We start from the raw sequence: 27,557 nt of genomic DNA, 5'->3' as shown, positions 1-27,557 counted from the left end.
CAAAACGGAAAAGGAAATTGGATTTACTATGAAGTTTACTGCTGTGCAGCATCAAGAACGAAGGCAGACAACTCCCAAGAGAGAACAGAGCGTATGGTATGGTGTTTTCCTCCTAGTAATCCAGTGTAGGAGATTCTGGAATGATTCTCTTTTTGGTTTTTGGTTTTTCTGATTTTTCATAGTTCTTGAAGATTTGAGTGTTTGAAACATTTGAATATTAGTAGATATATTACTAGCAGTCTCAAATAGTTGGGAGAGCTACTCACGTAGAGAAAATAGGTGTTTTGATTGATCTTGCCTTCTGAACCAGAAGTTGGGAAATCCCTTTCCAGCTGTCCTGATAAACAGAAAGAACACAGTAAGTCTAGATCATGCTTAAGGCTTACTCATGCTTGTGGCTTTTAAAAATCACTAAACTACAGATATAAGAATATATAAAACTTTTCAGCAAAACTTAAAAATACAGAGGATAAACACACAGTGGACATATGTTACCATTTAGTGTTGTAGACCAGTGGTCCCCAACCTTTATTAGGCTGGGGACCGGCAGGGCATCGGGCCGCGCCCGCAGGGCCCGCGGCCACGCCCACGCTTCGGGCCGCGCCCGCGGGCCGCGCCCGGCCGCACCCGCGGATCGGGCCGCACCCGCGAGCCGCGCCCGGCCGCACCCGTGGGCCGCACCCGCGGATCGGGCCGCGCCCGCGAGCCGCGCCCGGCCGCGCCCGTGGGCCGTACCCGCTGATCGGGCCGCGCCCGGCCGCGCCCGTTGATCGGGCCGCACCCGCGGGCCGCGCGGGCGCGGCCGGCCCTCCCCGCAGTAAGTAGCTTCCCGGGTTTTTTACTGCGGGGGTTTTTTACTGCGGGGGGGGCGGGGAGAGGGAGCCGCGGCCCGGCGCCTTGGCCTTTGCGGCCCGGCGCCGGGCCGCGGCCCGCAGGTTGGGGACCACTGTTGTAGACAAATTTTGGAACTGCCACATCCACAGCAATCAACATAAATGTTCAACATATATGCTACATATTGTGAATTGTAGTACTTCTTGAAGCCAACTCATGCCACATTGACTGTTTCTGCACTAGTGATGCAGTTCAGATTTGCATTTTTAAAGGGCAGCCTTTTCCATTTCTGCATTAAAATCCACCCTCCCAGATGCAGTCCCAAATTGACATCTGACTTTACACGTTTTATAAATTCCCAGTTACCATATTTTATCTATCAAGGTGGAATCTAATTCAGGGCTGTCCAATGAGGAAATGCATGCATTCAGGTTTTTTCCCATGCCTGCCATTTTGACTTGTTTGTGCATGCCCCTTTCCTCGTTGCCATCCACCCTCCCCCTCCCTTTGAAATAACAGTCTTGGCTTCATTTGACTAACATGTCTACTTTTCCAGCCTTTGTCCTAGATAATAACTGGTATTGTTTATAATATTTATATACTAGTATCAAAGCCCATTTTTAAAATGGGCTTTGAAAGGGGAGGCAGGCACGAGAGTATGAGAGGGTGGCTGCAGCTCCCTTTGGCCTGCCAAGCGGGCTACACGAAATGGAAAGCCCCACCCGCCAATGCTGGCGACAGGGCTTTGCAGCCTGCAGGGAGGCTCCAAACGCCCCCCCGGCTCCCTCCCTGCAGGAGCGTACCTGCAGGCCGCAAAGCCCTGTCGCTGCCTCTGTCCTCATAGGCAACAATAGAGGCCGCAGCCACAAGGCTTCTAGCAGGCAAGGATGGAGGGGGGGAGCTGGAGGGGGAGGGCCAATCAGGGTGGATCTGGATGGACAGGGCCCCGGACAGTCTCCTCCCAGGAGGCTGTTTCCCAAATATCGTCGTTAGGTGCGAAGTCGTGTCCGACCTCTTGCGACCCGATGGACAATGATCCTTCAGGCTTCCCAAATATAAGGGAGCAAAATAGTGTTAAGGATTTGGGCTTGTCCCAAATTATCCTGCCTTTTATCACTAACCATCATCAGTAGACACGGTGTAAGTACACAGCTCCATCTGTCTCTCTCATCCCCAGCTTCCCCATTTGGACATTCTGTATCTATTTAAAGGGACTTCTCATATAATTTCTGGAGTACATTATATACTCAATGCTTGAAAGCTACACAAATACAATAAAGCTGCAAAACCACTGTGACAGAGATTGGGCCCACTGAAAGGGCTGCCAATGGACTGCCCATCTTTGAAGAAATGTTTGTTTTGTAACAGAAATGAATGCATATGTTTGGAAGGTAAGGGTGGACAACTTGTTTACAGTATAATTGGGATACAGAACTGTAGGCATTGACGCATACTCAGAATCAAAATCCCCGCAGGCAATGTTTATTCTTGCGCTTTACAAAACATGTGGCTGTAACTCACAGTGAAAGCTATCAGGTTCCATGGGTTCATGTGAGGTATGGGGAAGTTTAGAAGCTTCAAAATGTGTTACCCAAGAGTTGGAAGACTCTGGGTTAGAATATCTCGTGCTTTTCATTTAACATCTGACATCTATATCAAACTATGGAAATGTATAGAGGCGAGTCAAAAGAGATAGATGTTGTACTAGCAATACAGTAAAAGATAATGTGAGAAGTGTTTTGTATAGTGTAATGATCTGCAACCCTGCTCGTCTATACAAACCACATCTAAATGAATAAGAAGTACACAACAGCAACACTGAGATCTGGATCTACGTCATGAGTTCTAGCCACTGAGTAACTAGTCATAAACAATTAAATGGGGATAGATACTAGCTTTGCATGCTTAAGGCAGAAATCCATTCTTTTAAAGATGCCTGTTGATGCATTTGATAAATCATGCATTTTAATTATAAACTAGAGCAGTGGCTCTCAACCTTCTTAATGCGGCAACCTTTTAATATAGATCCTCATGTTGTCGTGTCCCCGAACCATAAAATTATTGTTATCATTGTAATCCTTTTGGGTGGTTTTGCCTGGAGAATATGGCTGCTTTCTCAGGATGCCAGCCTCCAGGTGGGGCCTGGGGATCCCCTAGAATTACAGCCCCTCTGCAGGCCACAGAGAGCAATTCTGGACAAAGCAGCTGCTTCAAAGGGGAGAGGGACTATATGGCATCACCCCCCACTGAATCCCCTGTCCTCCCCAGGCTCTAAGCCCCAAATCCCCAAGAGTTCCCCCACCTGCATCTGCCTCCCCCCCACCCGGTGCCCTGCCTGGCCCCAGGTCCTCTGCACAAGCTCAGAGGTGCCTGACCACCTTCAGCAGCTCCAGGACCTCGAAGACGCGTTTGCCATGCCTCTGGCAAGCCAGCAGCGCCTCCAGGCAGACACCCAGTGTGGCGTCCATGGATCCTTCTCACCTACGTGCATGGAAGGCAGAAGAAAGGACGCTCAGCTCACTCCGCCTTCCCTTCTCTGCCACGCTGCCTCCAGCCCTTGCATAAGTGGCCCAGATTTTCCAGTGAAGTTAGCTTTATAGGAAAGTAGACAGTGAGACTTTGGGGGTGGGGTGGGGGACTAGGTGATCCACTTTTATTAGGCAATAACTTGGCCTTGCAGAGAACAACAGGGACTGCAGTTGCCAGCAGTAGGCCTCAGGCTTCAGAAGGGCAGACATCACCAGCCAAGTAAACCTCAAACTTTGCAGCTGCTGGCAGGTCTTTTAGTTAGCCCACCCCAGCAAATCACAGCCTTTTGCAGAATTCATCTCTAACCTACATGAGGAGATGTGGTAACTGAGAAAATCCACCTGCTTTTGGTGGAATTCACATTTGGATAGTTTGGCATACAACTGGTTTGCCTGCAACCTCTTGAGCACTGGATCCTCAAGTATCTCGGTATAAATTAACACATTATCAATGAATACCAGTACCCCCTTGAAAAGCAAGTCAAGAAGACCTCATTTATGAGGTTCCTGAAAACCCCAGGGTGCCACTGAGCCCAAATGGCATAACGAGATACTCGAATAGTCCCAGTGGGGTATTAAAGGCCATTTTCCATTCATCACCCAGTTTTATTCTCACACTGTAATACTCCTCCTTCTAACTTAGTAATAATCCACCCCTTCTGCAAGACACTCAGGACACTAGACAGAACTTGGAAACTGGTACTTTGTTTAGAATACTCGGTCCAGGTAGCTTGTAAAGTTAGTAAGATATTAATAGACTGGTCAAAGTAGGGCAAGGGCTATTAGCCTGTACCTTAAAGGTAAAGGTATCCCCTGTGCAAGCACCAGGTCATGTCTGACCCTTGGGGTGATGCCCTTTAGCGTTTTCATGGCAGACTCAATACGGGGTGGTTTGCCAGTGCCTTCCCCAGTCATTACCGTTTACCCCCCAGCAAGCTGGGTACTCATTTTACCGACCTCGGAAGGATGGAAGGCTGAGTCAACCTTGAGCCGGCTTCTGGGATTGAACTCCCAGCCTCATGGGCAGAGCTTCAGATAGCATGTTGCTGCCTTACCACTCTGCGCCACAAGAGGCTCATAGCCTGTACCTTACTGACTGCCAATCAATTGGGGTTGCATTTGTTGTATTGACTAATAACTAATTAGAATTGCCTTTGTTGTATGTCTGAGAAAAGAGACAGAAAACTCCCAAAAGCAAACAGGTCACCAAGAAAATTCACTGTTGATGTAAGGGCCTTTTGGAGACAAAAGAAAGGGATGTCAGCGGCGGCAAAAGCGAGATAGATCAAGGAAAAGGAAAAAGAATTAGCAAAACTGCAATAGGATATTGTGGAGCTGGAATCAGAAATATCTGGGGAAGAAGAAAGTGGTGATATGGAGAAAAGAATAGCCCGACTTTTGGAGAAGCAAAGTAAATTAAAAGTGTCCACAGAAGAAGCACTTAAATATAAACTCAAGGAACAATCAAAGGAACTCTCTAAAGAGATCCAAAACTGCAAAAAGGAGCTCTCTGACAGAAAAGATGGGATCAAAACATTAGTTGATGAAAACGTAAAGAAAATCGAAGAACTTGAAAAATGGAAAGCGGGGGCAGAGGAGAAGTTTGAGGCGATAGAAGCAGCAACACGAGGGAGGAATGTCAGGATCTGAGGCACACCAGAATCGTTTGGCAAGAATGATTTAAAAAAGGAGCTGACTACGGAAATCAGAGAGTACCTGGAAGAAGACGAACTACAAATTAAAAAAGTGTACAGAGCAAACTCAAGAGCAGCAAAAAGGAACAAGCAAGGGACATTTCTTCCCATAATTTCTACTGGTAACATTTGGAATAAAAAGTTAATTTTTGGCAATATGCTCATCTTCTGTTGCTATTCTAGCAGACCAGGATAATTTCATTTCATTCCACCTCTTGATATCTACTTGGATATTACTCCAAAGTTTTTCATAATTACCGGTGAAAAGATTTTTGAAGTCTTCGTCTAGATATATGCCCAGGTATTTAACCTATTTGGGGTTAACTTCACAACCGGTATTTTCCTTGATGTTTTGTGCCTCTGAATCTGTAACTCCTTGTAGGATAATTTTTGTCTTTGCTTTATTTATTTTGTATCCTGAGTAGAGTCCAAAATTTCTCAGTAGGTCTAATAATGGTGAAATTGATTTTGTCGGGTTTTCCAAGGTACAAACTACATCGTCAACGTAGCATTTCAGTTTGAATTCTTCTCCTTCAATTCTTATTCCAGTGATTTCTTCCATGGCTCGGATTCTGGATGCCAATATTTCTAGTACCAGATTAAATAATAATGGAGATAATGGACAGCCTTGCCTGGTACCTTTGTTTATATTGATTGATTGTTCTGTAAGCATTCCATTTACTAATATCCTTGCTTCCTGTTCCGAGTATATATATCTGATCAAATAAAAAAAAAATATCACCACAGTCTATCAGTTTAAGAGTCTTAAATAAAAAGTCCCAACAAACATTGTCGAAACCTTTTTCTGCATCTAAAAATATAAAGGCCGCTTTCAGCTTTTTATTCCTCATGTAGTCTGCAACATTCAGGACAAACCTGAAGTTGTTCCTCATTAACCTTTTTAGCATAAAGCCTGTTTGGTCTTGATGTACTATGTCCCCGACGCACCTTTTCAGTCTCTCTGCTAATATTTTTGCAAAAATTTTATAATCCACATTTAGTAAAGATATTGGTCTATAAGCGTTGGGTGATGTTACGTCCCCTCCTTGACTGCCAATCAATTGGGGTTGCATTTGTTGTATGTATTTTATTGACTAATAACTAATAACTAATAACTAATTAGAATTGCCTTTGTTGTATGTCTGAGAAAAGAGACAGAAAACTCCCAAAAGAAAACAGGTCACCGAGAAAATTCGCTGTTGATATAAGGGCCTTTTGGAGACAAAAGAACCGTGGGCCAGGTTCTTGTTGAGGAATTTCCTCATTTCTTCCATCTCCTGTGGGCACATGGCATATAGCTTGGCCTTAGACAGTGGGGTCTCTTCTTTTAGATCTATGGTACAGTCCAACTGCTGATGATCAAACAGCTGGTCAGATTCCTGTTCCTTAAACACCTCTTGTAAATCCCAATACTTCCAGATTAGAATGACTAGCTCCTCCTTACCTAGCCCACTTGCAGTCCCTTGAGAAGGAGGAGTGTTGGAAGGTCGGCCACCAGGTGGGGACCACATTGTAGGATTATTCCACAGAATCCCCCACTCAGTTTGGAATTTAGGCAGTGTGGCATGGCCGGATGACATCATATCTGGGGTTTCTCAAAGCCTGAAGAATACTTCAGGACTTTCTCAAAAAGTAAAAAGATTGAGAAAGGCTGACTTACAGATTGAGTTGCCCTTGTAGCATGGTTTCTTCATTATAAAACTCAGCTGACTGTCCCACAATGTCACCGAGAGTTTTTTGCCTTTATTCAGCCCTGAAACTAGACTTAATAGTTTCTTTTATCTCAGTTGCCTTCCAATTTAAGAAATTCCTGATACAGCCATGCAATCGTGACTAAAGCAAATAAAGATCCTTTATTTCTTTTATCTCAGTTGCCTTCCAATTTAAGAAATTCCTGCTAGTCATGCAATCGTGACTAAAGCAAATAAAGATCCTTGTATGTTGTTTTGTTCCTTACTCCATGTAGACACTGTATACTTAAACTCTATAACTAGATTGGAAAGAAAGCAATGCACAAATTCAAAATTCAGCAGGATTTCAGAATTGAACTTTTTGAACATGACCACATTTTTTTATTTCAAGTTCAAATCTCAAGAGATCCTTTTCAACATGAATTAATTGTGATTTTCATGATTTTTAAAGAAGCAGGATTAAATATTTTACAAAATGCAGTACTTGTATACCTTGGGAAAGAACCTGATATTCAACAATAAGTTTAGAACAAAAATATGTATATATTTGTTTATTTATAAGGCCATTTATAATCAATTTCTCCCCCACCCCACAAAAGGGGCCAAGGCAATAAAATAATCAGTAGAACTAATAGCAACAAATTAAAACAAAACCCAGTTTGAAACAGGACTGTCAAGGAGCCTCCTACATAAGACACCAATCACCATATTAATGAGAAGTATTCTGAAGGTCATCAAAATAGTCAAGTTGATGTGATCTGTCAGCAAATCATTAATTACCATTTAAAAGGCCCAGGAATATGCTGAGACTATTCTGAAAACTCTGGGAGTCAAAACAATGTATATCTGCTAATAAGAGGAACATAGCTGGGCACCATTATTTTTAATATACAGATGAGTAGCTGGGATAGAATGGAAGGGTCTGTAGTAATCCAGTAAGTGAACAGGTTAAGAAGGAAATGAGACCTCTCAAGTCCAAAGTCAATTCTTAAGTCGTTGGACCCTGTGTGCTTTTTAATGCTTCAAATAAGTTTTAGTCATTAACATCTGGAGAGTAATAAAAAGAGAAGTGGGAAAGAATTTCATGAAGATGTTTACAAGAAAGCCAAGAAAGCTATATGTGAATGGAAATCAAAGTTCAGCTCTGTAGACTTGGCTCATCTTTTTATGACCTATGTGTTGGCTTCATCTAGAATGTACAGGAGCTTGTCTTTCATGATTAGCTCCAGTACTCTTAGCTTTAAATGAATTCTGTTCAACAAAAAGCATCCAGGGTGTTGCATTAACCATTTATTATGTAATTGTGTGTTTAATTCCTAAGTAATATAAACAATATGCTTTATAGAAAAAATAGAGGGGAGAGTGTCTGGGAGCTTAGTCAACTTTGAGGGCCTAATAATTATTCAAAACCCATAAAACAATGCTGTATGAAATAGGCCAAAAGAACTAATGAAGATACTTTTCCATATTGCCTACAGCAGAGGTCCTTTGTAATACTGCACAATGTATATATGCTTTGTGTAGCTAGTGCTTTCCGCTGTCTAGCTTTTGCTAATGAGACCTGGTGAAGTTTTATGTCATTATGGGGTATGCCAGGAAAAAATAGACTCCTCTTGTAACTTTATACATTTTTGCATCATTGCTTAAACCTGCCTTTTCACTTAGCACCTACAGCTAAAGTTAACCCAACCAATAAGCCGAATACCTGGCTTGTTTGCTGGCTAAATGCTTGTCCAACTTGTCTCCTGACTGCTCCAGGTTTAACACCTGGTGAGTTTAACAGACCCAAGGGCTACTGACACCTAAAATCATACAGTATCATTTTCTCTACACAGAACACCACTCTTTGGGTGGATTGGACAGAACCGGATAGAAATAGAATAAAAGGGGTAGGGGGGATTAGATGAAGTAACTATTGGAAACACTAGGGTCTTTAGATAATGGAAATATTAGGATCTTTAGAAAAATCAGTTTAGTGAGGAGTCATAATCCACTATATGTCTATTATTCATTTAAAAACAAAGTTCAGTTACAGTGAGATACTATTAAAAGTTTAACAGGTTGGATACTATGGGAATTCACGTGAAAGGATCCTCCCAGGCTCTTCCTCTCCCTAGCAGTCCTGTGTGATCCTGAAGTGATAGTTCTAAAGTTTGGTAGGTCCACATGGATCAAATGTCATGGGGAATGAAGATCTACAGTGAGAAGAGAGACCCTTTCCACACTGCCGGCACCATTCCAGGCTGCCTCTGGTTCATTGCAAAGGGGCAGTTTGCCCCGCCTCTTCCTGGGTCCAGACAAGGGAAGATTTCCCCTGCCAGACCTGGTCTACCCCACATTATTCCCTCCACGTAAGGCAGCTGGGGCAGAGAGATTTCACAGTGCTGTGCAGCTGTGGGTTTTTAATTTTTTTTTCAAGAAGGTGGGATTGCATTACAATGCACCCTTTGTGAAAATTCTTAAAATGCTCCAGTCAGCTGTGTCACCATGAAGCACTGCAGAGCTGACTGGGGCAATTTTTGTTTCTTCTGGGATACTGTAGGTCCACCTCCTCCCCTTCCACATGGGCCTGCCCTGAGATATTAGCACCCACAGCAAGAAAGGGAATATGAGAAGAATCTGCATTCCCTTGGTCAATGGAGGGCCTTATTCGGGCCAGGCCTAGGCCACGGCCAGGCTAGCACCACCTGAAAACAGGGATTAGCCCTGATACCAGACAAGTGCCGGCCCAGCCTTTAGTTGTCGTGTGGAAATGGTGAGAGTGTAACAACATAGTTCCATCTTTTGTCGATTGTGTCTATTCTAGTAAATGGAGGCTCCATTACCCAGATAAATTTCTCCTCCTTGCAAACTTGTACAGTATTACACCTTGGAGAATTGTGGTCAGTTCCCATTTTAGGATGTCTATCACCTAATCCTTTAAGATCATTATGCTAATATAATAGTTGTTGTTGTTGTTGTTAGGTGCGAAGACCCATCGCGACCCCATGGACAATGATCCTCCAGGCCTTCCTGTCCTCTACCATTCCCCGGAGTCCATTTAAGTCTGCACCTACCGCTTCAGTGACTCCATTCAGCCACCTCATTCTCTGTCGTCCCCTTCTCTGTCGTCCCCTTCTCTGTCGTCCCGTTCTTTTGCCCTCAATCGCTCCCAGCATTAGGCTCTTCTCCAGGGAGTCCTTCCTTCTCATGAGGTGGCCAAAGTATTTGAGTTTCATCTTCAGAATTTGGCCTTCTAAGGAGCAGTCAGGGCTGATCTCCTCTAGGACTGACCGGTTTTGTTCACCTTGCAGTCCAAGGGACTCGCAAGAGTCTTCTCCAGCACCAGAGTTCAAAAGGCTCAATTCTTTGACGCTCGGCCTTCCTTATGGTCCAACTTTCACAGTCATACATTGGGAATACCATACCTTGACTAAACGCACTTTTGTTTTCAGGGTGATATCTCTGCTGTTTAGGTTGCTGTCTAGATTTGCCATAGCTTTCCTCCCAAGGAGCAAGCGTCTTTTCATTTCTTTGCTGCAGTCCCCATCTGCAGTGATCTTGGAGCCCAGGAAAATAAAATCTCTCACTATCTCCATTTCTTCCCCATCTATTTGCCAGGAATTGAGAGGGTTGGATGCCATGATCTTTGTTTTCTTGATGTTGAGTTTCAAGCCAACTTTTGCACTCTCCTCCTTTACCCGCATTAACAGGCTCTTTAGTTCCTCTTCACTTTCTGCCATTAGAGTGGTATCATCTGCATATCTGAGGTTGTTGATATTTCTCCCTGCAATCTTGATCCCAATTTGTGACTCCTCTAATCCCGCATTTCTCATGATGTACATGACATCTCATGATGTCTCATGATACAAATTAAATAGGCAAGGTGACAGTATACAGCCTTGCCGAACTCCTTTCTCAAATTTGAACCAATCAGTGATTCCATGCCCGGTTCTCACTGTTGCTTCTTGACCTGCATATAGGTTTCTTAAGAAACAAATAAGATGCTCTGGTATTCCCATCTCTTTAAGAACTTGCCACAATTTGTTGTGCTCCACACAATCAAAGGCTTTAGCATAGTCAATGAAGCAAAAGTAGATGTTCTTCTGGAACACCCTAGCTTTCTCCATGATCCAGTGTATATTGGCAATTTGATCTCTAGTTCCTCTGCCTCTTTGAAATCCTGCCTGTATTTCTGGAAGTTCTCGGTCCACATATTCTCGGTATAGAATAGTATTACTGTGCAACTACAACATTTTTAAATTGTTTTTGACCTTTTTGTAGGTGTGGCACTATAACACATAATTGCATATTGCTTACTTGTCCATTCCCCCTAATCTTGCTACCTGGTATGCTCGTGCTGGACTGGTTTTGCAGAACTTGTATAGCATCAATAGATGTGACTAGAAACCACAATGGGTGTCTCATTTCCGTGATGGGTGATGTCAGCATACCAGACACTCTTCTGTGTTCTGATAAGTGTAGGGGAGAGTTCCTGGAGAGGGCCCTCCCTTCTCTGCTGACAGCATGACAATGCCTAGGAACCCTAATTCAGTATATTGCATTCCCTCTGCCCCCACAGGCTGTACAAAAGACCCCAGGTAAGCTTGGGGCCCTTGTTTCTTTTAGTACTCCTTAATTGTATTTCCTGCTGCTTCTTCACAACAAGTCTAAAAAAGAGTCAACATACTTGTTGTAGAACTAATCATTTTATCTAATGGTTTCTCAGTTATTTCTTCACCCAAAAAACCCTTCTGATTTACAGTTTCATGTCTCAGAACTCCATGTCCACCTTAAATTTATATATTAGAAAGCTAAAGTACACAGTTAAAACATATATAAAACTCTGTGTTGAAGACAGTTGTTCACAGCCCATCCAATGAGCTCAACCATGTCTGTTACCCCAGTTGGCAGAAGTCAAAATGGAGGCCAGTCATTTCAGCTCTAATTTTCACATAATATGGTATGTTCATCTTCCAACTCGAAATATACTCTGCAGCTTTCCAAGATTTTGATTTCCCTTGTGCTATAGCTTCTTTTTTTCTCAGCTCACTGATCATTCCACTGGTGAAAGAACTGATGTCTTGTAAATGTGTGCATATACATATGTTTTTGCAATTAGCTTGTAAAGTTTTCACCACACAGAAGATCCAACTGTGTGAAAGGGAATATTTACAAAAAGGGAATATTTACAAACCAAATTATTTGGTGCTATTCAAATGTTAAAAACTTAATAATAATATTGTAATAATAATGCACTTGACTTAAACACAATAAATTTGTTATTCACAAAACACATCCAAGAGAAACCAAACTTTTTTCACCATGCATTCACATGACATTCACACATGATCAGTCCTCATTTGCAAATAATTGCCGTCCTTACACCCATGTTTTCAAGTTCTGATTAGGTTGGTTTAGTATCTTTCCATTCATGAGCACAAAAATACAGCTTTCATAAACATTATTACTAACATTCCAGTATGTTTGATTTTAATTCCAAAACCCAAGTTTCCCAATCCTTCTTACAAAGAAGGAGAGATTTTTCCCTTTTGCTTAGCAAGGGATTAATAATGCAGACCCTGGAAAGGAAGCTGCTGTCTGCATGCTGGAACAGATATTATTTGACGTGATCCAGACATTTCCTAGTGCAAACTGTTGTTTGTGCAAAACATACAGCATAAGAGCTTGATAAACAATGCCAACCAAGAGATTTTTGTATTTCTTTGCAGCCCAAATAAAACCATGAGGAATATACGTCTTCCTGATTTTGGCAAGAATTATTGAAAATGATTTAAGATTTTTTTTTTTAATTAAACTTCTGAATGCTTTAAATATTGGAGGAAATTATCTAATAATTTTCTTTAAAAGGCATGCTCTGTTTTTTGTTTTGTGTTTTCCTCTGTGCTGTCCAAACTTCTGTTTGTTCTTGATGGAAACTGTTTTATACTCTCTTGGTACTATGCCTTTGAGGAGCATGTTTAAAATCATGGGGAAACATATTGTTAGAGCAACATGTATATGTATATTTGCCTAGACTAAAAGAAATCTGGGCCCGATCCAGCACAGCTGAACCACTTTTACGTCCCATTGATCTTAATGCTTCAGTCCCTCGGATTGAAATCAATGGAGCTTAAAAGTGCTTGAATATTGCTGGATGTGCCCACAGTGCATTTTAATATGTGCTAAGAGTCAGCGTGATATAGTGGTTAAGAGTGGTGGGATATAATCTGGAAACTGGGTTTGATTCCCAACTCCTCCACATGTAGCTAGCTGAGTGACCTTGGGCTAGTCACAGTTCTCTCAAGGCTTTTTCAGCCTCATCTACCTCACAAGGTGTATGTTTTCAGGAGAGGATGAATAAGAGATTATGTGCCACTTTGAGCCTCCTTTGCATGGGAAAAATGGGGTACAAAAACAGCTCTTTTGTCAATTATATTTAAACTAGGAATTAAGCCCGCTGTGGTATAAATACAGCGGGCGCTAGGTGACAGAGAACGTGTCCGCGGGTGGCTGGGCGACGGTCCCTGGCTAGGGGGGGGGTCCTGTTGTTGAGCGACCCCTCTTCCCATCGCGAAGACTCACCGGGGCTGGGGCTGGCAGCAGCGTCCTGGAGTCACTGTGGGCAGCAGGAGGGCATGCGGCTGAGGTGTGGCACCAATGGCTGGGGGTGGCATTGTCGGTGCAGCGGTCCCACGCGGTCCCCGTCGCAGCGGCGCCATTTTTGGCTGGGCGTGGAAAGCGTTGGCGGGCCACTGTCATCGGAGCGGCTCAGCGGCGTGGCGCAGTGGCCATTGTTTGTCGAATGGGCCGCAGCAGCATCATCGTCATCATGGGGAAGTGTTGGTCGCAGGTTTGGAGGGGGTGCGGCAGCGGCGAACTCCGGGGCCGGTCAGGTGAGCGGCGGCATGGAAGTCGGGGTTTGGGGGTGGGAAGGGCTCGGTCTGGGGTGGGCTGGCATGGACGGTGGGGTTGGGGGGTTGTAGTGGGCGTGGCAGCGGGGAACTCCGGGGCCGTGCGGGCCAGCATCGTCGTCGAAGTATGGGTTTGGAGGTGGGAAGGGCGTGGTCTGGGGCGGGCGGGCGAGAATGGACATGGGCGGTGGGAAGTGGTCGAGTGGCGGCTGGCGGCAGGACGTAGTGTAGGGCAGTTTGTGGGGAAGGGCAGTCACTGGGCGGAGGGGAAGAAGTTCCCCTGGAGCCCAGCGGCGTGGGGCAAGGCTCCTTGCCAGCAGCCATCCGGCCATCCAGCAGCCACCCAAGCAGCCATCCGGCAAGGATGGCTGCTCGGGAGGAGTGTTGAGGTAGCGGCGGGCTGTTCGGGAGACGGGCCAAGTGTCTAATAGGGAGGCGTGCGAAGCGCCTATTGGACACTTGGCCCTGGAGTGCCACTCGGAGTGCCACTCACTCCTCCAAGTTTTTATCCCGGACAGAGCCCGCCCTAACTCCTCCCCACCAGCCCTTACTGTTTTATTTAGTCCGCGGCGCCCATGGTGCCGCAGGCAGTTTAAAGATGAGATTAGATGGTCACAACAGTTTATAATCAACAGGAAATTTACCTCAGTTTGCAAGATTTATTGTCATATGTCTTGGGGATTTTAAACTAATTTGTAAAAGAATTTTCCATGAATGGAATATCATCCATTATTTAGTGTTCATATTTTACTTGCACTTATGCCAGTATATAGTAGCTAACCAACTTGAAAGATCTTCAACTCTTTCTCATTTTTACCAAGTTCAGTATAAGAGCCAATTTAAAATTGGGCCCATTTAATATTATCTCTCCCTGTTATTCTCCTTGAAATAATTAACTGGATATATAAAGTATCTATTAGATCAGGGGTCCCCGACCCCCGGTCTACGGCCCGGTACCGGGCCGCAAAGGCCATCATACCGGGCCACCAGCGGCCGCGCCTGCCTCCCCCCCTGCAGCGAGAGGTGGGGAAAGAGGCCGGCACGGCAGCCGGCACGGTGGCCAAAACACGCATGCGCGTTTATGAGCAACTGCGGCAGCCGGGCCGCTGGCTCTCCCCCACCCCCGGAGGCGGTCCCCGACCAGATGAAGGTTGGGGACCGCTGTATTAGATTGCTCAGAGGTTTCTACAAATGTATATGATAATTTCTGAGACTGAATTTCATAGTGGTGACCATCAATGCCATCATAGTTCATGCCGTCATAAGAAAAAGAACTGATTTTTATACCCTGCTTTTCACTATATAAAAAAGCAGCTTACAAATACCTTTCCCTTCCTTTCCCCACAACCTGTGATATAGGTGGGGCTAAGAGAGCTCTGACAGAACTGCTCTGTGAAAACAGTATTATCAAGACTGTGACTAGCCCAGGATCCCCCATCTCATTACATGTGGAGGAGTGGGGAATCCACCACTACATTAGAGTCCACCACTCTCAACCAGTACACCCCGCTGGCTCCCTAGTATGAAAACATCTCCATAAAATGTTAGAAAGAATTGTGTGTTCTGTTTTTGTTACTTTCTTTCTTGTTGTTGCTCTGTCTGCAATGGGGAAATGTAGGTTATGTGTCTGGGAAAAACCACCAGGGACACCAATCCTTTTGGGATCTATAGATGTAGCCAATTGTTCCAATAGTTGAAGATTCCTTACAATAAGCTGATAGGGTACGAATGGTGAAAGTATGCAATGCAACATTCATACCATATGGATGCCATACACCATATTCATGTAGCTTGTAGCTCCAAAAATTAAATCTAGTCTATTTTCCTCCACTGGAAACTAAGACAGTTTCTGCATTAGGGGACATACCTTGCTTTAGCCTCATTTAGGATTTCCTTTGGATGCTCAAAGCTTTCTGTGTTTGGGCTTTCCTTCCCTCTGTCATGTGCCATGCCTGTTCATGCCAATTTGGTCTTTACTCCCAGGCTTCAGCTGTACCTCTAGTGGGCGCCCCTCCCCACCTTGTATATCTGGCTATTCTCGCATTCTTTGAAGAGGCTGTAAACTCCCACAGGAAAGGGGGAGAGACCTGAAAAATAGCAGCTTTAACAAATCATATTAACCAAATCTGCTGAATTGGGATGCACAGAAAGGAACAAGACAGGAGCATAAGCAAGAAAGGCTAATATGGCAGCAGAATAGTAAACAAAATTGTGAGTAGGATAGTCTGAAATCCTATCATGATTTCTTAGGGAAAGGTTATTTACAAAAAGCATGATGGAAAGAGGCCATTAAGGGGTTGAGGGGGGAAATTAGCAATAATTTCTACTGGATTTTTCTTTTCTTTTTTAATCCAATAATTTTTTTAATCACAAATAAGATCAACTGTTTTAGCAACAGAGAAGTGTACGTTACCAACATTCTTTCTTCATTAAAATTGTTATAGTTGGGGCTTTAGTATTCCTGGTGTTTCCAAACTGAAATGAAGTCTCAAGCCATGACTTAGTATTCATTATTCATCATCAGTTTTTGGAAGTAATTCCATTTCCAAAATGAGCGGCTGCTAGAGAAATTGGTTGCCAGATCTTATGATCAGTTGAAAGAGCTATAGTGATACAGCCAAAGACTATTTTTCATCTATAGACATGATTAGGTACATAAGTGTTATTAAGCAGCTGGTTGTTAGGCAAACTGATGTGCATGAAGACATACATGAATATGTCAGGGAGACATTGCAAGATCTGCTCTGACAATTCTGGTTGTAGGTTAGACAGTGGCAGTATAGTTGCCAACCCCCTGATGGGACCTGGAGATCTCCTGGAATTAAAATTGATCCCTAGTCTACTCTCTCCAAAATGCCTTCCAGTTCCAATGAAGAAAAAGGCAGTTTTGGAGGATGGACTGCATGGTATTATGTCCCGCTCCACTCCAAATCCTGCCCTCCCCGGGCAGTATCTCCAAATATCCAGGAGTTTCCCCACTCACTGTTGACAACCCTAAGTGGTGGGGGAAATTGTGTCAGGATTCAGCCTTCCATCCCAAGCAGGTGATTGCAATTTCAGCAACTATATTTATTTGTTTATTTATTTGTTTGTTTGTTTATAGGCTTGTATACCGCCATTCCCCGAAAGGTCTCATGGCGGTTCACAATCAAACATTAAAATCACAATAAAACCCCATAATTCCCATGCATTTACAGAACAAGGCAAGCAACATATATCTCATCAACCATTTGATAAATATTCATCTTAGATAAAAGCGGAAACATATATGTATATATCGGATTTTATCTAAGATGAATATATATCCAATCACTTATCAGTTACTCTATTATATAAAAAAGATGAAATCCCTCTTTTTTTCCATACTCATATTTACCATTTCCATCTTTTTCTTTGTTTTTCTTTCTTTCTCTATTTCTCATTTATTATCTTTTTGTTCTCAGTAACTTTGTTCACCTTGTGTTATCAAAAAAATAATTAAAGTTTTTTTTTATTGTGCTTGCCAAGTTTCGTATTTTGTGTGTCCAGAACCATGACTGGCTGCCAAAGAGGAGTGATCTGTTTTCTGCTTGGGGAGTTAAAAGCTGCTGCATTTCTCAACTTTTTTTCCATTGAGAAACTCCTGAAACAATCTTCAGGCATTCAGAACTCCCAGAAGTGGTGTGATCATGCAGAATATGGTTGGGAAGCATAGCTATGTACACGCCCACCCAGAGCCCCTCTCCATCATTGGCCATTTCAGTGGTGGGGGGCAGGTCGACATGACAATATATGGTCATGTCACCTGATAAATGTTTGACAAATTTAAAAATATATAAAAATTAACTAACTCCAACTCATTTGGGAAACCCTTCCAAGGTCATCAAGAAACCTCAGGGTTTGATGACCTGGCTTGATGACCTGGCTGAAAAAGCCTGTGGTAAAGGTATACAAGACCTAGCTGAATCCAAGAAGAGTTACCCAATGTGCTTCGGAATCATTAGGTTTGCCACCCCCAAATTCCTAGATATTTGGATATGGTGCCTGGGGAGAGCAGAGTCTGGGGAATGAGGAAAGATGTTATGCCACAGAATATTCCCTCCAAAGCTGCCATTTTCTTCAGGGGAACTGGTATTGGGGTCTGGAGATCAGCTGTAATTCTGGAAGAACACTGGGCCCCAGGTGGAGGTTGCCAACAGAAACCTATTGTCTGCATACTGACTATTCTTGTTGAATGGCATTATTTTTAAATCAAGACAAACAAATACTTATTGCAATATGCACTGTTATCTTGACTCTTTAAAATGATGTGATAATTGTCCTTGCTTCCTGGAGGATTATTTGAACTAGGGAAATCAATGTGTTGTCTTCTACTGTGATGGTAAATTGTTTTGTATATCATCATCATTATTCCAAAGTTGAACGGATTCACCAAAGGCTATTTCAGATCTATGCATATAAACATGAAGTTTCCATGTTTGCCAAAATCATTTTCCAGTACTCCAAATAAAAGTGACATATAATGGACCATTTGGATTCAGGCTCCAAAATATAATTAATGCTGTCCACTGAGCTTTTCCTAAGCCATTTGCTTTCTGCAACAAATCCAAAGAGGTTGTACAGTAAGGACCAAAGGAAGTTAACAAAGAAAAAAAATATGGCTTTGCTTTCTTTGTTTATGAAAGAAGTAAAGTGCGCTCTAACCCAGCTGGGTCAGTTGCTGATATTAAGACTATTCTCAAAATATTTATTACATACTCTACAAAAATGTTCCTAGAATTTTACATAACTGCTGCCTCAAACAGAATTCTTAACATCCCATGGTAAAGGTTTATTTTTCCTTATCAATGTGCATCTGGAAAGTTTGCTGCCAAAAAAGGAACAATTGTCATTTGCTCACCACCAGACTGTGCAACCTTTTAGTTGCTCTAGCTTTATTTTCTTTGTGCCACAGACTGCATCATGCTGGTGAACTGGTCATGCCTACAATCCAGCTGAGCAGAGAAACTGACCTTTCCACTGTCTCACTATTGCACAGATTTATGGAGGCTATGAGACTATATTGAGATCAGCTTTCACAACAGCTGAGTGCCACAATACTGCCATGTGCATGCCTCAGTTGCACTGTGAGACTAGAGGTATCCTCCTTGGGACATTTGATCTTCTGAAAGTTCCACTTCCCCTGCCCTGGTCTGAGGATCAAACTATGTGATATACCCCACACATTGTTCTGCCCATTATAGATATTATACCGGTGTATTAACTGGCAATGGACAGAACAATCATTCTCATTTTAAGAATACTGAAAATGCTGCTACAACTTTTCATTTACATCTAGCAGTTTGTAGTCCTTTCTCGTTTGCAATAAGGATGATACATCATCTACTGTATACATAAGAAAAATGGAAATGGAAGAAAACAATAATTTTCTTAAGGTCTCACAAAAGGTCTCATGGCCCAAACATCAGAGTCCAAGTCCAACAGCCAGTTCCTCACACCATACTGCTTCTCAGTCACAGTGATATAATCACATGCGTAAAAAGAGGTTAAGTGAAGGTGTAACAATTTTATTTATAAACCATCCCTCTTGAACTGGTCATCTCTGGGCAGTCTATAACCTTAAAAATACAATGTTACAACATTATAACAATAGCAATTATTCAATAAGATAAAATAAACATTTTAAATCATTTTAAAACCTCAAGTCTTATCCACAAATTGAATATATTAACAGTAGCCCCAGTGGGGATCTGGAGAGTGAAGGGGAAAGGAGTCTGATGGAGGCCCAGCCCAATTATGTTAATTGGATTTCCACTGACTTCAGTCATAGGCTTGGTGGAAGAGCTTCATCTTGTAGGCCTTGGAGAACTCAATGAGTTCCATCAGGGCCCTGATCTCATCTGGGAGCTCATTCCACCAATCAGGAGCCTGGGTCAAAAAGGCTCTGGTCCTGGTCGATGTCAACTATACTTCCTTGAGGCTGGGGATAATCAGCCAATTGGATGATCACAGCACTCTCCAGAGGTGGTTTCTCAGGCAGGTGGTTCCTCAGATACACAGGGCCCAGACCATGTATGGCCTTAAAGTTCAATACCAAAACCTTGAACTGGATCTGGAATTCAACTGGCAACCAGTGCAGCTGCCAAGAGACTGGAGTTACCTAAAACAGATCCCTCAATGGGAATTAGGGAGAATTACGAATATTGCACGGGGCTAGGTAGCACAAGATCTTTTTACCTATGTTTATGGTGTCCTTTCCCTAGAAGAAATCCTTCTTAAATAATGAGGACAATGTAGCTTATATTCAAGGAGATGTGTGTGGAGAAAATATTTCAGTACATTTAAAACTCACACACAAGCAAAAACTTACAGGTTCCTAAGAAATCAAAGGAGGAAGTTGGGGGAATTCAGAATATTTACCTAATCAAAAGCAGAAGGAGGGGGGCAAAGCAGCAGCAGCCTGTCCAGCATTCTGGGTTTCGCATAAGATAGAGCCAAACATGAGAATGGAGAATGCTTGTCTCGGTTCCCTTTTAATAGAAAATTTGCATTTTGAGGGCTAGGTGCAGGGCACAAAAGCCAGAAAGCAAATACTTAATATAATCAGGATGGTAATTCAATGAAACAGGGATTCATTAATGGGTATCACTCGCTAACAGGTGGACCAAAATTTGACAAATGAACTCTAATGGGCCATTAGGGGTACCTCCGGATATGGTGAGTCCTTGGGAATGGACTTCATCTGCATTCTGGTTGGAGGGGAAGTCCAGGTGTAGAGGACCCTCTGTTAATGGGAATTTGATGTGCCAATAACTAAAGAAAGAAGGAAGCTGCTATAAAATTGACTTTATCAATTTAACATCCAGGAAAGGATGTTAAGGTATAACACACAGGACCTCCATCATTGAAGGGTTCAGTTTCAGTTGATTTGCTTTGAGACACCCCACCACAGCCCCACCACTGGGCCAATGAGCTCAAAGGGCTATCCAGCCAATCATCCATTAGGAGATAAAGCTGGGTGTCATCAGCATATTGATCGCACCCTATCCAGAAACTCCAGAACAGCTGGGTGACAGTGTGTATAAAAATGTTAAATAATCTATTCTATCAAGCTTGAATGCACAATTCTATGATATGTGCAAATTAAATGGCTATCAAAACCCATTACATATCTAGCTTTGTATAACTCTTCCACAGATGTCCTTGTCTTTAGTAGAATACAACTTTTCATAGAATAGAATCATAGAATCATAGAGTTGGAAGGGGCCATACAGGCCATCTAGTCCAATCACCTGCTCAATGCAGGATCAGCCCAAAGCATCCTAAAGCATCCAAGAAAAGTGTGTATCCAACCTTTGCTTGAAGACTGCCAGTGAGGGGGAGCTCACCACCTCCTTAGGCAGCCTATTCCAATGCTGAAGTACTCTGACTGTGAATGTTTTCCCCCCTGATATCTAGCCTATATCATTGTACTTTTATAACAAACTGGTTCACAGTAACTATTGCATGGAAATAATAGATCCATTAAGCAGTTATTTAGCTGCATATGTCTGGACTTGTTCTGATGCTTGAGGCATTTATAAGATTTAAGAAGTAATTTACATTAGATAAACTGATGACTTGAAACAATGATTCATCATTAGTAGCAAGATGCTGTGCAGTTGCTTTGAGTCTGAGTCAGAGCTTTGCGTCTGAATTGTTAAAATGCTGATATCCAGCACCATTGATCTGTAGTTAAAGATGTTTTATAAAATAAGGAAATAGAAGCATCACATGGGCTATTCTTATGTAGCACACTGGAGTTGTATTGAATTCTTGCTTTTGAAATGTTTTGGCCATGAAGCAAAAAACTGTGTTTTAAGAGATGCTATCTTTCACTTTTTGCATTTGTTGTTCACAGTATTTACATCCCTCCTCACCCAAGCAGCTAGAAACATTTTTAACAGGGATCATGTAGTGAACGTAATGACATCACATACAGCCAACCTTTTAGGCTAGGTGGAAACATCAGTGAAGAAAAGTTAAATGACACCAGTCTATCTCTGAAGTCCTGATGCAGCTTCAGTTGCATGAGTTTACTACAGTTGCATGACTACATTCACCTGCATATGGGCAACATCTGTACTTAAGAACCATTCCAGTGTTCACTCTGCTACTGCTGGATCCTGGCCTACAGCTGGAGCATATCTTTCCTCCGACATGTAGTGCCTTTTATTAGCATTACATGATGTATGATGCTATGATCATTCCTCCAAAAATGTAATCTGGCCATGGTGATCCATGCTGTGATTACATCTAGGTTAGATTACTATAATGTGTCTTACTCAGGGATGCCTTTGAAAATAGCCCTGAGCCTTCAGTTCATCCAACATGCAGCAGCCAAGCTACTGTCATGGTGATTGTTATTGTCATAGCTGCTCTGGTTGTGCATTTGTTTTTGGGTGCAATTTGAAGAGCCAGACCTTGCCTTTGAAGTCCTAAATGGCTTGGGGGCCAGTATACATGAATGACTGCCTCCTCCCATATTAGCCAGCCCACCAGTTTTGCAAAGTCCTGTTCTCTGGAGCCTGGCCTGAAGAAGTGAGATGGGTGGCAGCCAGAGTGGAAGAGCTTTTGCAATAACCACTCCTTTTTTTATGGAATGTCCTTCCTTGAGGATCAGTCAGCACCTACATTGATTTCTTTTAAGATGCCAGGTCAAAATGTTTCTGTTTTTAATTAAAACATTTATCTTTTAACACTGTTTTTGACTGGAAACTGTTATTTTAAGCTGTCAGTTGTCTGTTTTTACGGTCTGTTTTTATGCTGGGCTGGGGCTCTTTAATACTTGACTTTAATTGCTATCTATTTTTAAAGATTTGTTTTTCAGTACTTTTGTTTTGTAAGGCACCTTGCACCAGTTCCTACAAATGTCGCATTAAAAACATATAAAGAAAGATATGTACAATTAAACCAATGGGGCACAGCTTAATGAATAAGACAGATTTGGGGCAGCACATATTCATAAATATCACAGCTGCACACAGTTAACTTTAGATTTCTCCAGTGTGTTATGTTCTCATGTCTGCTTACCAGAGTTAGGTCCACACAAGATAAGAAACTAATCTATACAGCATTACTGAGTGTACGTACTTCTGACAAAGTGTTCAAGATTCCAAAGCCTCCAGGCAGAGCCCTGCCCATGCCAGGAGGCTTTGGAACATTCAAAATGCATACATAGATGCCAGGCAGAGGTAAAATGGGGGGGAGGGGGAGGGCGGTGTGGCAGCCCCCTAGAAAATACATAAACATGGATGCTCCTCCAGGAATTCACCTTTACATGAAGCTCAGGGAAAGGGCACTGGAGGAGTATTATGTGGACTTATTTGAGTTCATCAAAACTGGGACGGGTTTATCAAAACTGGGATGGCCCTGCTCTATGAACGCACCTTTATCTTTACAAACTGGCTGTGTGATTTGCAGAGTACTGTGCTCTCATAGTGGCTGCCTATCCAGAAAGGGGCTGGCATTTGGGCAAGTACCTCTTGCATTTCCTTGAGGCAAAGGAATGCGGGGGGGGGGGGGGATACAGCCCTTGATTATGACAAGGAGTTCAGGGAGCTGGCATTATATAATTCTGATGCTAGATGGGACCTCAAAAACTATGATACATGGTTAATGAAGATGGGGCCTAGTATTACGCAGCAGAGAGAGAAGGAAAAGATGTCTGTATTCAGATAGAAAAGTCCCAGCTTGCTATGCTAGGACTATAATTGCAAGATATGCAAGTGATTGCAGTGTAGGTACACACACATAGTGGAGGACATGCCAGTCAGACCTGTCCAAAAGTGGGAGGGTCCCAGAAGCCCTTTCAAGAAGGCCGATCCTCCTCAAAAAAGGATGGGGGCCGGGTTCAAGAGGGCCTTCTGAAGCAACCAAGAATTACTGAGCAACCCCTGGCTGAGCTGTGCAGCCTTGCCCCAACACCAGTGCAGGTAAGTGCACTGAGGGGCATCTTGGAAAGCTATACAGACAGGCAGACAGCTGACTACCTGCTGGAGGGCTTTATGGAAGGGTTCTGCATACAGAGTGTGTGAATCTGAAGTCTGCCAGAGAGATGCCAGGAGTTCCTTTGGATAAGACTGGAAAAGAGTGGAAAGGATTGCAGAGCCATTCCTTTTACCCCCCACCCCACAGCCCAATCTGAGGGTTTCACTGCTGGGAGTAGTACTCAAAAGGACCCCTGAGCAGTACAGGCTGATTCACCACCTGTCCTACCTCACTTGGTCATCAGTTAATGACTTTATCGCACCAGACCTGTGCTTGGTGAAATATGCCTGTTTGGACCATGCTGTGGCCATGATTTGGACCTGTGGCCCAGGAGTCTACATGGTGAAGTGTGACATTCAGTGTTCTGCCTCTTGCCAGTGCACCCAAGGGACTTCTGCCTGCTAGAGTTTAAATTCAAAGGATGCTGGTACATTGACAAAGCAATGCCAATGGGCTGCTCGTTTGCCTGTGCAGTATTTGAGGTATTCAGTACTTTCCTGGAGTGGGCTGTGAAATCCAGACATGGGTTCAAGGAAACAACCCATTAACTAGATGATTTTCTCTTTGCATGGCCAGGTAGTTCACTGGAGTGTAAAAACCGACTAAGAGCCTTTCAGGCCTTAGCAGAAGAAATGGGGGTGCCCTGGGCGGTGGTTAGGGTGGTGAACAAATAAACTTCACATTCAGGGAGAGTGTTGAGATTGGTATGCCAGTTTGTTTTGGTTTGTCTGGAGGCAAATATCATGTTCAGGGCACAGTACTTAGCTGGGAGGAACAATGAGGTAATGGTCACTCTACCTCATTTTCAGACCACAAGATTTCACAGGTTGAGATCACAAGCATCAACCAATCAGCACTGAGACAGGACGTGACACCACAAGTATCAGCCAATCAACACTGAGACAGGAAGTGAAACCACAAGCCTCAGCCAATCAGTACTGAGACAGAAAATGAGATTACAAGCCTCAGCCAACCAACAAAGAGACAGGAAGTGAGACCACAAGCCTCAGCCAATAAAGTCTGAGACAGGAAGTAAAACCACATATGTGAGGGAAGGGACAAGGGGAAGGAGCATATTATAAAGAGCGGAAATACAGAGGGGGGACTAAAAGTACTTCTCAGATAAGGTGTCTTATTAAAAGGCTACAGATTGGGATGGGCTAACCTGGATGGGAAGACCCCAGGACTGCACGACTAGTACCAGATGATAGGGGGTGGCCTGAAGGGGGTTTATGCCTCCTGAAACTTTCCCTGGATTCCCTCTACTGAGAGGTTGCTCACAGCAAGGGGACACATAGGCCTGGCTGGGGACCAGGATGGGATCCTCAGGGCACTGCTAAGGCAAAGAATTTGGGTCAGAGATCCCAAAATATTGAGGCATAGTCTCCATCTCCCCTTGCCAGCCAACAAAATGGAGCTCTTCTACCAGTTCTATGGTTGAGGCCAGCGTGACAAGGAAGATCTGTATGGACCCCCTTCCAGGATTAAGTGATGTATTTGGCAGCTGTCGGTTTCATCTACCCCCCTATTCTCACCTCCCTTTATGAGTTCTGTACTGGGAGAAGGGATAGGTTTTTGTACTGTTTTTCCACTGTAGTCTCCTCTTGTATTGCGATTATTGGATTGTGTTGTTTTTATGTCTAGGGTTTTAAAGGGGTTTTATAGGGGGGGGGGGTATTCAGATTGATGTAACCCACCACAAGCCAAAAGAGAGTGGTGGGTAATAAATTGAAATATAACAACAACAACAACAACACATATGTTAATAACATGGTATGTTAATAAAGTTGTGGACTGTTTGCCAAGAAGATTTGAGTTTGAGACTTATTCCTAGCCCACATGCCCACCTGCAAGTCAATATTCCTGTTGAGCTCCCACTCCTCCTCCTATTCTGCCTGTCCCATGCAGCCAGCCCTGCCACAGTTCTACTTCATTAGCATGACAAAAATGGCAAACATGAGGCCACTGCACAGGATTTCCATGGCAAAAAGATCAAGTGGAACACAAAATTTGGCATCTTCTGTATGACACCAACAAAAGGAAGGGGGGATTGCAGATATTCTGCTAAAGGTTTAGACCAAATACAGATATTTACATTTCCAAGTAATTTGTAATGATGTTTGTGAGATTATATATATTCCTACTGAAGAATGAAACATATTTTCAGCTATAATGGCTTTTACCTTATAGAAATATTTCTCATGATGATGGGAGTTTTGTTATAGTATCAAAGTAGTGATGATAATTTTACCACCCCTGTGTTTCCAGAATTTCTTATTTGGCTTCTATATGTGGTTTAATTTTCCTTACTAATCTGTCAGAATATATTATTGTCCATCTCCCCAAATGGTTGTACGTTTACTGCAATATTATCTCTTGGCAAATAGTTATGTGTATTTATGCTATAAAGTACAGTACATGTGGACTGAGTTATGGGTGTAGCACCTGCTAAATTAATCATTTACTATGTTCCAGTCTTTCCACTTGAGACACATTCCCAGTTTTAAAGATGTTTTAAAGATGAACCCATCTTTAAAACAGGAAATCACAAAGCATCAACTGATTTTTAAACAGGAGAGTTCTTTTCAGTGAAAGTAACAGCTACACATCTCAGACCTCGACAGCTTGGGGTTCAATGACATAGACTATGATTTTGGACTGTGTGGCATTTCTTTAATCTCCTGGTATTGTGACTACTTGAATTTCAACTAGAGCTTTAGCATTTTTCTGTACATTCTTCTACTTCTTATCCATCCCACAGAAGCCATCTGCTGTAGCAAGGAAGGAAGACCAGAGGTAATTTTTGGAGGTTGATCAGAAGATCATCAGGAGAATACCTATGATTGCCAGGCCTGAAACGCTGGCGAGCAATGAACTTGGATGCCTCGAATCCATTGAAAGGCCTTGGTCTCTGTGCCCAGGTTGTATATCCTAAGGGATCTGGCTGGGTGAAACAAAACGCTGGACTACGTGGACTGCAGAGCCTGCAAAATTGAGATCTTCCTCCAGTTAAAATTTGGGCTTCTCCACCCTAGAGTGAATAATACCAATGCAGCTCCCTTTTTAACCTCCCACCACCCCGAGGTGATATTCACCTGTGTGAGCAGGAGGAATGGGAGGATTTAACTGCTGCTGATTGGTTTTAGATTGTGATATTATTTGTAGGGGGTCTTATAACGGGTTTTTTAATTGGGGCCATTCCACATGCCATAAATTTAGTGGGATACTTATCCCCCCCCCCAGAGATGCTATATTCTGGGTGCTCCACGTGATGTCACCAACCTCCCGCATCTGGTCAGCAAACTTCCTACTAAATCGGCCATTTTAAATCGTGAGTGGATGAATCCCAAAAAGTGGATTCGCCAACCTAAAAAAGAACTTTCCCCCAGCAGACAACCAGCATACTACATGCCAAAGAAATGGATGGAGGCGAAGAAGCGTTATCTCTACCTCCAATATCCCATCCTCCAAACCACCTCCCCCTTCCTTCTCCCGGGGACAGTTTTTGTTAAAGTGAACTGCCTGGAGAAACGAATAGGCATACAAGCATGCAGGCAAAACCAATAATATTTTTTCCAAAAGTTGCCACACAAAGCATGCCTCTCTAAAGTTCCTTCCCCCAAAGTCAGGAACAAGATTAATTTTTTAAAGATTCAAGACTTATCATTCCATAAAGGGTGGCATTATAAAAAGTACTGTGCATTTATGATTAGATGCACAGGCATTTAAACTGAGAACTATTAATTTAAAAAAACTGACGGGCATTGCGGGACCTTTACAAATAAGAGAAAGGGGATTGGCTGCCTGGCTTGATTGACAGATGGAAGAGAGTCACATATAAACTGTGTTGCTCTCTTCCACCATTTTCCAGCAGTCCTTGTGGAAGGTGAGAAGTGCAAAAAGGTGGCA

At 43.1% G+C, this 27,557-nt stretch overlaps 1 long non-coding RNA gene across 1 annotated transcript; it reads left to right on the top strand.

Moving 5' to 3' along the window:
• LOC143830097 (uncharacterized) lies at positions 1-27,557 on the top strand. Its single transcript, XR_013228349.1, has 3 exons — positions 1-96; positions 26,410-26,444; positions 27,520-27,557. It is a non-coding gene; the product is annotated as an uncharacterized LOC143830097 (long non-coding RNA).

This window comes from Paroedura picta, chromosome 2 (assembly GCF_049243985.1).
Source record: "Paroedura picta isolate Pp20150507F chromosome 2, Ppicta_v3.0, whole genome shotgun sequence".
Lineage (NCBI taxonomy): Eukaryota > Metazoa > Chordata > Lepidosauria > Squamata > Gekkonidae > Paroedura > Paroedura picta.
Note: the sequence above shows the minus strand (reverse complement) of the source record. Positions and strands in the feature narration are given on the sequence as shown.